Source organism: Thalassophryne amazonica, chromosome 4, assembly GCF_902500255.1.
Source record: "Thalassophryne amazonica chromosome 4, fThaAma1.1, whole genome shotgun sequence".
NCBI classification, from domain to species: domain Eukaryota; kingdom Metazoa; phylum Chordata; class Actinopteri; order Batrachoidiformes; family Batrachoididae; genus Thalassophryne; species Thalassophryne amazonica.
The window spans coordinates 30,985,799-30,992,775 of NC_047106.1; positions in this window are offsets into that span (position 1 = coordinate 30,985,799).

Consider the following 6,977-nt stretch of genomic DNA (forward strand, 5'->3'; position numbering starts at 1 on the left):
TAAATAAAGTCCAAGACATATTCGGTGACTTGGAAATGTTCATGTTTCCATCCCCTGACAAGCCTGAAGAAAACTGGCATTAAAACTGATTATTATTTACAGGTATTATCAAGTTTTAGAGATTTGCTTTCAGTTTGAGTTTGGTGAAGCTAATTTTAGAAATTTTTATTCTTTCCAATTTTTGTATTTCTTGTATTTGAAAAGACATAAACAAATTAAAATGTGTAAAATTTCAAGTGTTTCAATACTTTTGGAGGGCACAGCTTCCTAACCTTATGATGAGTGCTAATGAGTGTGGTATTATTGCTGTTTTGTTTATGAAAGTTTAATTTTCACTGTTGCTGCACTTTGTGTGAAATCATAGTCATATCATATATCATATTGATATGACACGATTGAGATATGATCATTTGGCCATATTGTACAGCCCTACTGTCAACTAGCTGAAAACTTTGAATATTAATTTACATTTACATAAAAAAAAATGCTTAAAGTGGCAGGGGATTAATAGGGCTGTAATTAGAAGCTAAAAGGCAAAAAAGAAAAATTCTTAAAAAGGCGGGAGGTCTGGGGGGGAGGAGCCCCCACGGAAGCTGACAGACAAAAAAGAAAAATGCTTAAAAAGGCGGGGGTCTGCGGGAGGGGGCGGAGCCCCTGAGGTGCTGAAAGGTTTTACCCATGCTCATGCTCTCCACAACCATTTTACTGAAAAAAACGCTGAAGGACCTAAATGACATGGTTAGATGGTGAGGAGCTTCCAGGCATGTGAAAGGCAAATAAAGAAAATGCTTAAAAAGGCGGGGGGGAAGGTTTTAGCCATGCTAATGCTCCCCTGAAGCATTTACTCAAAAAAAGTCTTAAGGACCTAAATGACACGGTGAGATGCTGAAGAGCTTTGCTCGTTCATGTCCTCAACATATACATATTAAAAACAAAGTGAATGTCAAAATGTGTGAATATGTATACAAACTGTGACCCATGGAAATAAACATTTTGGAAATGGAATGAGGTCAGATAGCCGGATCACACATTATGATGTCATGTGCTAGTAAGTCATAATTTGTACATTTAATTCCATTTAATAACACACATCATATATACATGTACTTTCTCATAAATAAAAATTTGTATTTTTGTATGTGATAATGAGATGCAATCATTCCATAGCAACTGCTCACTTGTTAAATCTACTATAACCCGACTCAGGTCTTAGGTCAAATCACACGTTTAAGATTCCATCAGTGTTCATGTCTGGCACAGCAGCTGCTGAAATGTAAATATATTAGCGGTGGACAAGACTGTATTATCACCATCATTTGGACAAGGTGTGAAGTCCTACTGATACAAAGCATATTTATTCCCTTGTGTGATTTTTATTTTTTTTTTTTTTTAAATGGGCCCACATTATTTTCACTGCTCAATTTTCATTAAGAGAGATTTTATCTTAAGAAAGAGATCAGCGTGGTGGCACCACTACAGTGCAAATAATTCTGGGGTAACTGTAAGGATAAATAATTGTTTTATGCTGGTTCTGGTGGTAATTTTGTTAAAGCTTATTAAACTTATGTCCATAATTAATATCAAACACATCACACACACACACACACACACACACACACACACACACACACACACACACACACACACACACACACACACACACACACACACACACACACACACACACACACACACATCAGCGCCACCTAGTGTTGCCATTTGTAGTGATTGTTTTTTGTCATCTGACTGCTTTGGCCACACACAAGCACCTTGATATCTGTTTCAGAAAAGTGTTTATTTCGAACATTTGATACAACAACAATTACAAGATAGATCAGTAAAGACAACAACAAAAAAGTTCCTACTGTGTACCCAACATGTCCGAAAAGGGGTAGGGTGAAGCATCAGCTTATTTATCCCTATCCCTTCTTCCCCACAACCAGTAATACCCTTTGCCACATATACACATAGATTCCTACACACCTAAACCGATATCAATATATATATATATACATATACATACACATACACATATATATATACATACACACATCAACATACATACACATATATACACATATACATATATACACATATATATACACAAACATAAATATACACCTACACATACCTACTTACATACAAAATACTATATATTTACAAGCCGAAGCAAAAAACAAAAACACCCTAACCCTCATTACCCTTCCTCCTCCCTATACCCAGAAAAAAACATATTTTTGTACCGCTGTTTGAACTGGTTCATGCTTGGACATTGCTTGAGCCCCACTCCCAATCTGTTCCACATCCTCACCCCACAGACAGAAATACAGAAACCTTTTAATGTTGTTCGTGCCCACTGATGCTTTAAATTAAATTTCCCCCTCAGACTGTAATCCCCTGATCTGTTAAAAAAGTAAATTGCTGGAAGTAAATTGTTTATTGCTTTATACACAATTTGTACTGTTTGAAAATGAACCAAGTCTGTGAATTTTAAGAATTTGGATTGTAAAAATAGTGGATTTGTATGATCTCTATAGCCAGTATTATGAATAATTCTTATAGCTCTTTTCTGCATTACTGATAGTGATTGTGTTGTACCTTTGTAAGTATTACCCCATACCCCTGCACAGTACTGTAAATATGGTAAAACCAGTGAGCAGTAAAGAATGCAGAGTGAGTTGTGGTCCAGAATATGTTTCGCTTTGTTTAGAACTGAAATGCTTCTTGACAGTTTACTTTGTATATGTTTTATATGAGTCTTCCAGTTTATCTTATCATCTATTATCACCCCCAGAAACTTATTTTCATGTACCCTTTCAATATCTACCCCCTCGACTTGTAACTGAACCTGTATGTCTGTATTACAATAGCCAAATAACATGTATTTTGTTTTACTTAAGTTTAATGATAATTTGTTTCTGTCAAACCATATTTTCAATTTTCCCATTTCTATACTGATCCTCCTCAGTAACTCCTGCAAATCCCCCCCTGAACAAAAAATGCTTGTGTCATCTGCAAATAATACTAATTTTAATATTTTGGAAACATTGACAATATCATTTATATAAATTAGAAACAGTTTTGGACCCAATACTGACCCCTGTGGGACGCCACAAGCATTGTCCAAGCATGATGATGTATATTCCCCCAACTTCACAAACTGTTTTCTGTTACTTAAGTAGCTTCTCACCCAGTGCAACACCAACCCCCTAATCCCATACTGTTCAAGTTTATTGATTAATATGTCATGATTAATTGTATCAAAAGCCTTTTTAAGGTCTATAAATATTCCAACTGAATGTAATTTGTGGTCTATGGCGTTTGTAATCTCCTCAACTGATTCTATTAATGCAAGTGATGTTGAACTATGTGCTCTGAATCCATATTGACTATCAGTAAGTAATTTATGTTTATTTATGAATTTGTCTAATCTATTATTGAATAACTTTTCTAATAATTTGGAAAATTGTGGAAGCAAAGAAACAGGTCTATAATTTGTGAAGTGGTGTCTATCCCCAGTCTTATACAGCGGCACAACCTTAGCTATTTTCATTTGATTGGGAAATTTACCGGTTTGAAATGATAAGTTACAGATGTATGTTAATGGTTCTACAATCCATTCAATGACCTGTTTTACCACCACCATATCAATTTCATTTAAATCGGTAGATGTTTTATATTTACAATTATTCACAATGTCTATAATGTCATTTCCATCCACTGCTGTGAGGAACATTGAACAGGGATTTCTTTCTATGAGATTATTATCCCAATCCTCAGGTTGGGAATCAGGAATTTTTTCTGCCAAGCTTGGTCCAATATTTACAAAAAAATTATTAAAACCATTGACTACCTCATCCTTATTTTCCTTCTTGACATTATTATCAATGAAATACTGAGGGTAACTCTGTTTTTTATTACCATTTTTGATAATGCTATTTAATATATCCCATATTCCTTTAATATTGTTTTTGTTATTATATAATATGTTACTATAATATTCCTTCCTACATACCCGTATAATATTAGTTAATCTATTTTTGTATTTCTTATATCTATTTTCTGCCTCTTTAGTCTTTAGTTTTATGAATTCTCTATACAGTGTATTTTTCTTATTACATGCATTTCGTAACCCTTTCGTCATCCATGGTCGAGCTTGGATTTTTTGTTTTCTGTAGTCTTGTTTAATTGGACAATTTTTATCATATAATGATGTAAATATTTGTAAAAAAGTTTCATATGCACTATCAACATCACTTTCACTGTCTACCTTTTCCCAGTTTTGCTCCTGTAAATCCTTCTTTAGTGTGGTCATGTTTTCCTCTGTCCGCACTCGCCTGTATTTTATTTTCTCCTCTGGCTGATTCCGCCGATGGTTTCTATTATAAACGATGAAAACTGGTAGATGATCACTAATGTCATTGATTAATAATCCACTCACAGTGTTATTCTCAATATCATTGCTGAATATATTATCAATTAAGGTGGCACTATGGGATGTAATTCTGCTTGGCCTGGTGATTTTTGGATATAAACTCATACTGTACATTATACTGATAAATTCATCTGTTATTTTATGCTTATTTGGATTGAGCAGATCAATATTTAAGTCACCACAAATGAACACAGTTTTTTGATTAGTTTTTGAGAACATTTTTCCCATACAGTCAGTGAATGTTTCAATACTAGATCCTGGTGCTCTATATATACAGCTGACTAATACATTTTTGCTTTTTTCTTCACATATTTCAATAGTTATACATTCTAATAAGTTATCAATCACAGTTGTCATATTGTCTACTATTTTATAATCCATGTTCTTATCCACATACACAGCCACTCCTCCTCCACTCATTTTTTCTGTTTACACAATTAAATTCATATCCATCCAGTTCAAAATCCATTCCTTTATCTTCATTGATCCATGTTTCTGATATAGCAATTATGTTAAATATTTTTTTAAACTGACTTAAATATTCTTTAATGTTGTTAAAGTTTGCATATAGACTTCTGCTGTTGAAATGGATTATTGATAATTTGTTATCCGTTTTAATGATCCGATTAAACTGTTCATCTGTATAATAGCAACAACGTACAGGTGTGCATATAAACGGTTTTAGAAGTCTGATTTATTTATGTATTTGGACACCATTTTTGGATTTTGTTTGTATTTTTAGTATGAATCCTACACACTGTTTTATAAATGAGGCACCAGCTTGGAAACAAGCTTGGGATCTTCTTGCTGTGAGGCAACAGTGCCAACCGCTAAGCAGATATGCAGAGATGTGCAATTTGACCTTAAAAGCTGCTGCTCAGAAAACCTATCAGTGATGTCACAGAGGGCTTGTCCAGTTAAGTACATACACAATTCATGGTTTGAACGTTGAAACCATTACGGGTTAAACAGCTACACAGTGTAATCATACAGTTGTATGCAAAAGTTTGGGCACCCCTGATAATTTTTATGATTTTCCTTTATAAATCATTAGTTGTCTGGATCAGGATTCAGTTAAATATATCATATACCAGATGAACATACTGATATTTCAGAAGTGAAATGAAGTTTCTAGTATTTACAGAAAGTGTGCAATAATTATTTAAACAAAATTGGGCAGGTGCATAAATTTGGGCACCCCAACAGAAAAAATACATCAATATTTAGTAGATCATCCTTTTGCAGAAATAACAGTCTCTAAAGGCTTCCTATAGCTTCCAATGAGAGTCTGGATTCTGGTTGAAGGTATTTTGGACCATTCTTCTTTACAAAACATCTGAGGTTTGTTGGTTTCCAAGCGTGGACAATCACACCACAGAATGTCAATAATATTCAGGTCTGGGGACTGAGATGGCCATTCCAGAATGTTGTACTTGTTCCTCTGCATGAATGCCTTAGTAGATTTTGAGCAGTGTTCAGGGTCATTGTCTTGTTGAAAGATCCAGCCCCGGTGCAATTTCAACTTTGTCACTGATTCATGAACATTGTACTCAAGAATCTGCTGACATTGACTGGAATCTGTGTGACCCTCAACTTTAACAAGATTCTCAGTACCTGCACTGGCCACACAGCCACACAGCATGATTGAACCACCTCCAATTTTACTGTAGGTAGCAAGTGTTTTTTTGGAATGCTGTGTTCTTTTTCTGCCATACATACTGCCCCTTGTTATGTCCAAATACCTCAATTTTAGTTTCATCAATCCACACCACCTTATTCCAAAATGAAGCTGGCTTGTCCAAATGTGCTTTAGCATACCTCAAGTGACTCTGTGGCGTGTATGCAGAAAAGGCTTCCTCTGCATTACAGCATCATACAGCATCTCTTTGTGCAAAGTGCGCTGTGTAATTGAATGATGGACAGAGGCACTATCTGCAGCAAGATCAGGTTGTAGGTCTTTGGGACAGGTCTATGTGTTGACTATGACTGCTCTCAGCATCCATCACTTCAGCTTATCTGAGATTTTTCTTGGCCTGCCACTTCGGCTTTAACTTGTACTGTGCCTGCACTCTTCCATTTACTCACTATGTTCCTCACAGTGGAAACTGACAGCTGAAATCTCTGAGATAGCTTTCTGTATCCTTCCCCTAAACCGTGATGTTGAACAATCTTTGTTTTCGGGTCATTTGAGAGTTGTTTAGAGGCTCCCATGTTGCCACTCATTAGAAGATTTGCATTTGGCCACCGTAAATACACGTTCTCATGATTGGATTCACCTGTGTAAGGAGGTCAAGGGCCAATGAGCTTACCAAACCAATTTTGTGTTCCAATAATTAGTGCTAAATGTATTCAAATCAATAAAATGACAAGGCTGCCCAAATTTATGGACTGGCCCAATTTTGATTAAATAATTATTGCACACTTTCTGTAAATACCAGACACTTCATTTCACTTCTCAAATATCAGTGGGTTTGTCTGCTATATGATACAGTGGGGGAAATAAGTATTTGAGTCACTGTAAATTTTGCAGGTTTTGCCACCT